The following is an 11,264-nucleotide window of genomic DNA, read 5'->3' on the forward strand; positions in this document are numbered from 1 at the left end:
GGCAAGGCAGAGCATGGCAATACAATTGAAGGCATATATGCACCAATCATGTCCCTTATCATGTTAATGACTCAAAGAGACATGCTCCTTGGTTCTCGGACCATCAATTGCGCATTTCCATGCGTGATGGCCCAAAGGACCAAGTGTGCACGTTTTGATGTCAAATGCAATGCAAACCAACAAACCAATGGGACTCGACCTCCATCATGACTTGGTCAAGAGGTAGAGCATGCATGCCAATGCAATGCAATCCTAATCATGCGAGCTAGCATGCAACATAGCAATGCAATGCGAGTGATGTACACTAGGCACACCAACTATGCAAGCAAGCAAACAAGCCTACAAGGCATGAGATAATGCCACCAACATGTATGCAAGGCATAATGTGGGTGTTTAAGCATGTAAACAAACATGTGACTTCATTCAATCATGCAAGCTCAATTATTCAACAACTCACCAATATGCTACAACATGCAAGGAGTACATGCAACAAACAAAAAGATGGACTTAAACATGATTTGGGCAGCTCTAATAAGGCCCAAAACAGTGGCCAAAGTGACCAAAATAAAGGACCAAATACACATGCACACATGCACATGATTAAGGGCCAACACTTAGGCACAAAAGGGGGACTCTCAAGCACACTTGAAAGAGGCATAATGTGGACTAATGGCATGCAAGATAAACATTGAAAATCATGTTAAGATGGTGCCAAACCAAGTAAACAAAATAGACTAAGCATGCAATAAATGGCCCAAATACTTGAAGTAAGTCAAAGGGGCTTGAACCATGACCAAGTCAACCAAGCCTCACAAGGCTAAGAGGACTTAAAATAGGTTCAAGACAGACCTAGACCATGCAAAGGGGGGCCCCCTAGATGGCGTCTAAGTGGCTCAAATTCAAAGGCATGTACAATGGCCAAAACATAGAAAATGCTACACAAGCTTTCAAAGCATTAAAGAGGTGTCCAAGGCAAGCATACAAGCATGTCAAAGGGACTGAAATTACATGACAAATGGTCCCGACCCACTAAATTAAGGCAAGGATGCATGTTATACATTCACACACTTAAGGCCGACAAGCCAAAAATGCAAAGGGGCTATACAATGCATGCCATGGCCGACCCAAACAACTATGGACAGACCTCTAGCATGGTAAAATAAGCATAGGAGCTTCACAAAACTAGACCTAAAACAAGCTTGAACAAAGGTTTATAACCTAAGGCATGTTAAGGCAATAAAGTGGCATTACAAGGTAGGTATGCTAAGCATGCATGGTGTACCAAAACCAACAATAAACAGAGGCATATTATGATATAATAGGCACAAAAAACAGCCAAGGCATGGTCAACGTGAAGCTTAGCTAGATACTCCCTCAAGAGGCCAAAAATGGTCCATTTGAAGGACAATAAGGAGAGGGGGTGGCCCTCTCCTTCTTAGGACCTCAAGGCACCATCCCCACCTCTGAAATCCCTCAAGATTTCAGTGGTGAGGAGGCCCAAACACCAAGGTCTCGGAGCTCACTCAAAATAGCACAAATGGGGCCTTTCAAGGCCTAAGAGGGGTCAAACACCTCCAAACCACAAAACACTCTAAACAAACTATTTAGACGGCCTAAAAACAGAACTTTTTTATATTATACACCAAGCTCAAAAACAATTTTAAGATAGGTAAAAATACAATGCAAAAATGGGGAATAAATGAACTAGTTTCTTACCCTTGTTGACTTTCTTCACAAATGGTGGACCAGCTAGTTCTTCAAGCTCAAAACCACCCAAGAACACCAATACCAACCTCTGGTTCTTCAAGGAACTAAGAAAAGGTGAAACACTATGTGTTTGTGTGCAATAGTAAGACACAAACACACTTAAACACACACAAAGGTAAAAAGAGAGAGAGATATAGAGATAGAATGTGTATCAATCCTAACCCTAGAACTCAAAACCCTAATATGGCTGTCTAAAATCTCTCACCTCAACAAGGGAGAGGAAGGCTCCTCTTATAGAGCTTTTTGTCTTGTAAAGCTTACAAGACAAGCTTCTAAAGAGAGAGATCCCTCCGTACACGTGTATGGAGGGGAGCCAAATGCAAGACAGCTGTAATAAAATATCTGCAAAAGCAGATGAACAGTAGTCGGCTGCCCAAAAATGCCATTTTGGCAAAAGGGAGTGCCGACCGGCAACAAAGAATGCCGACCGGCAATATAGATTGCCGATGGCAGCAAAACACTAGTCGGTGGCCTCTGGCCATGGCCGGTGATGTGTGGGGATGCCTCACAAGGCATTTCCTTCCCCTCCAAGGCAAAACACAAGTGTTTGGTGCAAAACCAGACACTAAACAGTCGAGTTCAGAGATCCTGAGGCAAGGCGCGTAGCCGAGACCTTCGGGAACTCCAAACGAACACAAACATGGATGATCACCGAGTGTTCTAATGGTGACATCCAAGTCTTGAGGACGGTCAAAAATGGGGTGTCTACAGGTGAGCATAATGCCCAGTAGGAAATTCTTAACAAAGTATATACATTTTATGCAAGTCTCAAGAGATGAATGCACATGTCATGCCATGCCTTTTTGAAAATAAAACACATCTTCATCTTTTGAAAACCATCATGCACAATGATGTTATAAAACTTCAACTGTTCAAAATTTATCAATTTAATTAAAGTGGGCATAAATACAACTCTGGTGATCCCTAGGTCGGTGTCTGCAAGTAGACTATACGAGTACTACCAATTGTCATTTTTACTGGTACTAACTGGAAGGCTCGACACCTATCCTCGCGACCTTCTGGTCTTTCACCAAGGACACTTAGGCCAACCTAAACAATTTCATCTACACCACCTATCAAGACTTACCACCATATTTACCCCAAAACCATTTCATGAAAATCCATTTCCCAACATTCTTTTCTCAATGAAAATTTCCAAAGCTTAACATAGTCCAATGAATTGAAATGCCAATGTATGCTTAATAATGCAATGCAACATTACTTCCATATTCAATTGTTCCACACAATATACCATTGTGATCAAAATTCCCAATCTTCTTTTCAACACAATTCCACAAGATGAATATATATATATATATATTTTTATATCCAATTCATTCAAGAGAATAACGTAATTCCTACATTTCGAGCAATCTAAACAATTTAGTCAATTCAAGACTAAATCAACATTTTGACAACAATTTCCAAAATAAACAACATTTCTCATTTTTTTCACAAAATTCGTCATTTATATATAAATAAACAATTTTCAAAGAATCCATTTATTTTGGTACACAAAATAAATATCACAACACCTTCCAAGGATTTTTAACATCTTTCAAAGAAAAGACCCAATTTCTAGGTTTTCTCACCAAAACCATTCATCTCCAGATATTTAGAAGAATCTCCCCAAAATCATCTTTCTTCAATCAATATGGTTCAAAACCTTCAATTTCTATTTTAAAAGGAAAAGAAATTAAACCCTCTTTCAAAATCACTCATCTTCTTGAAATCAACAATCAATTTCTCAAAGCTAATCAAATGATAATTTCAAAAATTATCTAGATCTTGCAAGAATATATATATAACTCTAAGAAAATCCCTACCTCAAGTTTTGAAGAAGAAATGAGATGAAACCCCCATAATCAACGGTATCGAAACTCGATCTTCACTGCACACAACGAAGCCCTCGAGATGATAACCAAATTTGGTGAAGAACTTAGGTCTAAATCCCAATGGATTTGGAGAAATCAAAGAGAGAAGATAACTTCTAGAGAGAGAAGCTCCCAATCTGGAATTCTGGAGAGTTTTAGAGGGAGAGAGGACTGAAAAAGTGATATGAAATATCAGATTCATGAACTAATATAACATGGTCCGCTCGAGCGTGGAATGCCCCGCTCGAGCGTCAAATACACTAACCCAGTACTTTTGCAGACAGGTCAAACTTCTCAAACCAAATATTCTCCACTCAAGTGCATAAATGGCCGCTCAAGCAGACAAGCAACTTCGAATGCATTTGTAGACGTCCCCGAACGCCCCTGGAGGATGAGTCCCGTTCTGTTCATATTGAGCTCACTACAATTCAGACTCTCGAATCATCACAGTTCTTAATCTGAACCAAAGAGTCCAAATCCGGCAAATCGTTTTGAGAAAAATAGATTTTTAGAAAAGAAGTGCCAAACATGGACTGCTTTGCCAGATACATAGTCGCCACCTAAATATTTTATTTTGGAAAATTTAGGAAACCCTGACTCGGTGCCGAAGGCCACGTGTCCGTCATCACCAAAGTTGCCTCGGCTCGGGAACTTGGGTACGATTGGGGAAGGTCAGCTATGAGCACCCCCTCTCGCCCGATCCGAAGATCGGCCTCTACTAACCATGATATCTTGTTTTGAAAACATTATATGTTCTTATTCCGGTTATTAGCGTAGAATTACTATGTTATGCGCACAGCAAACACGTATAGACCGAATCGCCTAAATTGGAACAAAACATTTCATGTTTGTTTTGAAAATGGTTTGCTACTCGCAAGCAGGCTAAAATGTAGATTTTGCCACCCTCAAGTGGGCTTTAGAAAAGATGGTTTTGCCACTATCTAGCGGGCTTAAAACTCACAGTTTTAGTGCATTATTCCAATTTAGGTAATTCAACCTCCATCCACAGGCACTCAAGCAGTTATATCACATAAGCAGCTAGCCTCATGGTAAGTACGCTGTCATGGCAACACTCACACACATGTAAGGATGCTAAATCATGAGAACTTACTGAGTACTCCGAGCCAAAACAGAAACTAGTTAGTAATCATATGCATGATCCTAGGTCATGTTAAGATGGCTAATGCAACTTATGCAAAATGCAACTAAGATGGGCTCGACTAATCTACAATGACATGTGAAATGCTACAACTAACAAGTATTCAATTTGGAATTGAAATACAAATGCAGTCAGTATGATGCGTTGAGCCCAGTGCATGCAAGACAGATGAATGGATGCAAACATGCTATCATACTGTATGCTAATTGAAACATGCCCTAGGCTAACCATCGAAAGCTAGTAAATAAAAGGGAATAAAGACGTGGGGTTGGAAGACATGCACACACTCACGCACACTTATTACACAATTGCCCTGGCTCGGAGGGTCCGAAAGAATATAAAAATTTACTAACCTACAAGCTAATTAAATATTACAAACCCTTAACTAATTAACAAATTAATTGAGCTATTTAAAGCAGTAAAATGGCCTCGGGAAGAGCGATGCATGCAAGCTCGATCTGTCTCGCCCAGAAACCCGTGCCATGCCACTGTTGCCCCTGTTTACACTGCTCTGATCCTCTGAAAATTGTGCAACTCCCAAGGTGCACTCTCTGGACACTGGGGAGCATCACCGACCAAGTGGGATCACCACCGGCCATGTCCGGATGGTTATCAGCCATTTCTAAATCCATCGGCCAAAAAAGAATGGCCGGTCGGCAGTATAGGTGGCCGGTCGGCCAAAGCTTCCTGCAGAACCTGTTTTTGACAGCAGCAGAGGGCAAACAGTGCATGGCAAGGAAATTCAAAGAAATGTATGCACAACCACTCTCCCAATCATGCAATGGACTCAAGGGAGCATGGCCCTCGACCCTCGGGTCATCAATTGCACATTTCAATGCGTGATGGCCTAAGAGGCCAAGTTAACAAATCAATGTCAATGCATGCAACAAACAAATGAAAGCTTCGCACCCTATCATGTAGGGATCAAGGGCGTTGGCGACCGAGAATCGAGGCGCGTTACGTCACTTTGAATACGAACGCACCTCATCCCTCGTGCTTGGTTTGACACCCCAAACCAAGCAAAAATGTAATGCATGTATGCAATATGGCTCGAGTATGCAAAATAACTCAAGCTAGCAAAGCATGTCAAATGTAAACACCAACCAAACATGCAAATATGCAATGTGCTAAGCATGCAATGCTACAATGCTACCTAGATAGACAACTAGTCAAAATGATAATCATGTAATAATGCATTAACTACAAGGATACAACGATCATGCAATGTGATGATCATACTACAAGACACAAGTGCATGGACTTACACTAGGATGGAGGAACCTCGGCCACACCCCAAAACAGTGGCCAAAGATACTAAAATGATGGTGCCAATATGCAAGACAAGCATGCAAACCAATGGGCCTAAGACTAAGGCATAAAAGCCAACTTTCAAGCGCACTTAAAAGAAGACAAACATGGACATTAGACCAACAAAAATAAAAGAGCTATGGCATGTTAGAATGAGCCCCAAAACCCGCTTAGATGGCATCCCAAATGTCTAAACATGGTGGCAAACACAATGACCAACTCCTGAGGCACAAAACTACAACATCTCAAAGCATTGAAAGAGAGCCAAATGCAAGTGTAGGACCACATTACATGGACTGAAATATGATCTCAAATGATACAAAATTATGGGAATAAGCCAAGTAAAGCATGCTAGTGACCCACACACCCAAGGCTCTCAAGCCAAAATGCATGGTGGCTATATCAAACATGGAAAATATGACCAAATCAGTACCAAATAGTCCTTAAGCCTGGCAAAACATGACCTAAAGCTTCACAAAGCTGAGCCAAAACATGCAAGCATGATGGTCCAAAGGCAATATGCATTTCTAAGCAAAATAGAGGAATACAAGGCAAGTGTATTATTCATGCAAGGGGTCAACAGACCAACATGGGACAGAGGTAGAACATGCTAAATAAACACCAAATAACCTCTGAAATAAAGCTAAACAAAGCTAGGCATGCATGCTACCTTTATAAGCCTTAAACACTAGCTAAAGAGACACAAAGGGAGAGGGGTGTCCCTCCCCTATGAAAGACCTCAAACCCCCTTCTTCACCACTAAAAATCCACTGGATTTCAGTGGTGAGAAGGTCAACACACAATAGTAACCAAAGCTTAGCAAAGGGAGCACCAAAAGGGCCAAACAAGGCCTAAGAGGGGGAGATCGACCCCCAACACCAAAACAACCTTACTGAAGTATCTTAAGCATGCAAATATAAGACTTTTTTCAGTTATACACAAAGTCTAAAATAGTAAGCAAGATAGGTAAAAGACTAGTGCAAGATTGGGGAATATAAAGTAAAAGTGTTACCCTTGGAGAATCCTTGAAGAACAGTAAATGCAGCCCTCTTCTTCTGATCGAAATCAGTCCAAAACCTCAAGAACAAACCCTCAATGCCTCCCAAAGTCGAAGTAAGGTGTAAGAGTGTGTGTTTTAGTGCAATACTATGAACTAACCACACCTTTAGGGCCTTAAATCCACACAAAATGAAGAGAGAGAGGATGATATCAGATATATGAATGTATTAGGTCTGGATTTTCTTTAACCAAAACAAAGAAGAGAGGAGGGGCTCTTATGTAGACCAAGCAAAAGGCTAAGCTTCCAAGAGAAGCTATCCTAAAGGGTCAACGCTTCCAAGGGAAGCTAAACAAAGGGGCCAAGGCTTCCTTAGGAAGCTGGGACAGGTGTCCAAGCTTCTTGAGGAAGCTAAGACAAAGGTCCAAGCTTCCTCAAGAAGCTAGACCAAAAAGGTGCAAAAGGGAAAAAACAGCCACACTCGTGCATGGACGGCCAGGTTTGTGCACTCCAGCTGGCACAGCTGGCATGTATTATGCCTGAAAAAGGGAAAAAAGTGATACCGGCCAGAAAATGAGTCCATCGGCCAAATAAAGTGCCGATCGAGCACTCACAGTGTCGACCGGCCAATGGACTATTTCACCAATGGCCGGTATCAAGAAGACACGGCCGGTGGGTCTCAGGGGGGGCTAACAAGCCACTCCCTGTCTCGGAAACAAAAACACAAGTGTTTGGTGCAAAACCAACCACAGAACAGTCGAGTTGAGAGATCCTGAAGCAAGGCGCGTAGCCGAGACCTCCGGGAACTCAAAACAACCACGAGCATGGATGATCACCAAGTGTTCAAACGGTGACGTCCAAGTCTTGAGGACGGTCAAAAATGGGGTGTCTACAGTTGCCCCTCTTTGACAGAACTCGAAAGTCATAACAATAACGGGAGTGAGTGTCAAAGCCCAAAGACGACTCATTTTTGACAAGGCCGAAGACTTTAGACAAACATGCAAGCTACAGATAAGATATGCGCCCGAAGGCGGAGGCAAAATGCAACTGACAATGCAAGGAGCCGAACATAACTTATGATCATGCAAAGAAAGCTGTAACGAAGCATAACATGTAACAGTTTTAAGCAATCAACACAAATCCAACTACATTACAATGCATAAATGATGTAAGAGAATCATGTAATTCTCGCTACGTTTCACGCGGAGAATACAATACCTGTGCGGTTCGTCTGGTTGCACCAGCTTCAAATGAACCGTACGTACAATATCGTGCCTGAAAGAGAAAGAAAACTTAACAGGTACAATATTGTTAGTAGTATGCAATCAATGCAATTGAAAGTGCGTGTGTAGACGTCCCCGAACGCCCCGGGAGGGACGAGCTCCCGTTCTGTTCATTTTGGGGTCACTACAGCTCAGGACTCTCAAATTTTGTCACGGTTCTAAGTCTGAACCGAAGAGTCCAAATCCGGCAAATCGTTTTGAGAAAACAGATCTTCAGAAAAGAAGTGCCAAACATGGACTGTTTTGCCAGATACAGAGTCGCCACCTAAATGTTTTTTTTTTTTAATGGGAAATTTAGGAAACCCTGACTCGGTGCCAAAGGCCATGTGTCCGTCATCACCAAAGTTGCCTCGGCTCGGGAACTTGGGTACGATTGGGGAAGGTCACTTCGTGAGCACCCCCGCTCGCCCGATCAAAGATCGGCCTCTACTAACCGTGATATCTATTTTTGAAAACTTTGTGTGTTCTTATTCCGGTTATTAGCCTAGGTTACTATGTGATGCACACAGTATATAAGTATAGACTGGGTCGCCCGAATTGGAGCGAAACATTTCATGTTTGTTTTTTTGAAGGATGGTTTGCTACTCGCAAGTAGGCTTAAAATGCAGATTTTGCCACCCGCAGGTGGGCTTAGAAAAGATGGTTTTGCCACTATCTAGTGGGCTTAAAACACACATTTGATGAATTATTCCAATCCAAGTAACTCAACCTTCACCCACAGGCATTCAGGCAGTTATATCACATAAGCAATTAGCCTCATGATAAGCATGCTATTCATGGCATTCACTCACATGCATGCAAGGATGCTAAAGCATAAAGCTCACCGAGTACTCCAAGCTAAAACAAAAACTACATTAGAAATCATGCATGATCCTAAGTATACAAAAATGCCTAATGCAACACATGCAAAATGCAACTATAGCAGGCTCGGCTATTCTAAACATGGCATATGAGATGCAACAGCTAACAAGTATTCAACTTTGAAATTGAAATACAATGCAGTTAGTATGATGCGCCGAGCCTGGTGCATGCAAAACAGATGAATGATGCAAACATGCTGTCATACTGTATGCTAATTGAAACATGCCCTAATCTAACCATCATAAGCTGGCAAATAAAAGGGAGAAAGACGTGGGGTTGGAAGACATACATCACACTCACCCACACTTATTACAGTTGTGCCCTCGCGCAGAGGGTCCGAATAAATAATACAGTCCCGAATAAAAGAATATTACAGTCCAAATATTACAGATTCCTAATTAATTAAACAAATTAAATAAGAAAATAAATAAAACTGGCATGCAAGCCAGGGACTGCCTTGCTTCTGATGGATGATGCATGTCCGGGTTGTCTTGCGCGGAAATCCACCGGGATGCCCCAATTAGCCTCTGTTTAGCAGTCATTCTTGAAACGTGTGCCAAGTCCCGAAAAGTTGCTGATTCTTCATTTTGCTGCAACAGAGAGCAGGAAAGGGGCATAGCAATGTATTTTCACAAATATATGCATGCCTCGATCCTCGTGCCACAAATCACGCATATCGATGCATGATGGCAGAGGAGTCGAAATGTGCAACTCAATATAGAATGAATGCACATGAAAACACAACAAGACCTAACTCCATCACGGGTAATCCGGAGTGTCGGTGACTTAGGGAATTGAGACCGGTTTCGTCACTCGAAGTACGAAACGCACCTCGTTTCCCGTGCCCGGGCTAACTCCTAATCCCGAACACAATGCTATATGCATGACATGCATGAAATACAACTAAGATACAATCCTAACATACACAATGCTATGGAATGACATGCCTCGAAATGCGTGCACACAGGCACGCAAACCGAGAAAATGCATGAATGCGATCTAAGATACAACCTAGTATGCACTATGCTATAAAAATGAGATGCCTCGAAATGCGTGCACACGGGCACGCAAATCGAGAAAATGACATACGCAATGCCAATGATATGAAAATGCGATATGGACTTATACTAACATGAGAGAGCCTCGGCCGCACTCACATAAGAGGCCGATGGATGAAAATGAGGTGCCTCGAAATGCGTGCACTCGGGCACGCAAACCGAGGCGATGACAAATGTAATGTGATATGGCTAAAATAGCATATAGAATGCAACATGGACTTACGCTAACATGAGAGAGCCTCAGCCACACTCACATAAGAGGCCGATGGATGAAAATGAGGTGCCTCGAAATGCGTGCACTCGGGCACCCAAACCGAGGCGATGACAAATGCAATGCAATGGCGTGGAAATGGCATATAGAATGCAACATGGACTTATACTAACATGAGAGAGCCTCAGCCACACTCACATAAGAGGCCGATGGATGAAAATGAAGTGCCTCGAAATGCGTGCACACGGGCACGCAAACCGAGGTAATGACATATGCAATGCAATGGCATGGAAATGATATGCAAACATGCTAATGGGATTTCAGCACTGAAAAGTGGGGGAAAACAGCCCCGAAATGAAGCGAAAACACACCCGATGCACGGAATTTCTCCCGAAATGCAAAATTAGGCACCCGAAATGGCCTATAGCTATACCAAATATGCATAATTGGCACATGCAATGAATAGACAGTAGGAAGGCAGCCCCAAAATAAGCATTTTTCCAGTTCAAAGCATGGCCAAACAGTAAACAAAGATAGGGCAAAATTAGCATGCGAAAATGGCCCTAAACATGTGATTATGAAGCAACTCACAGCTGCTAACTCTAAATGGGTTAGGACCCTTCAACAACATTGAAGAGGGACCAAAAATAAGCACTTTCACAGAACTGTAAAAACCTCAAAAACAAACATAGATAAGGCTAAGTTCTTATGCAAGAAAATGGACCAAAAGGTGGCCAAAGAGGCAA

Source organism: Camellia sinensis, chromosome 10 (genome assembly GCF_055761805.1).
Source record: "Camellia sinensis isolate YWXY chromosome 10, ASM5576180v1, whole genome shotgun sequence".
Classification (NCBI taxonomy): Eukaryota; Viridiplantae; Streptophyta; class Magnoliopsida; order Ericales; family Theaceae; genus Camellia; species Camellia sinensis.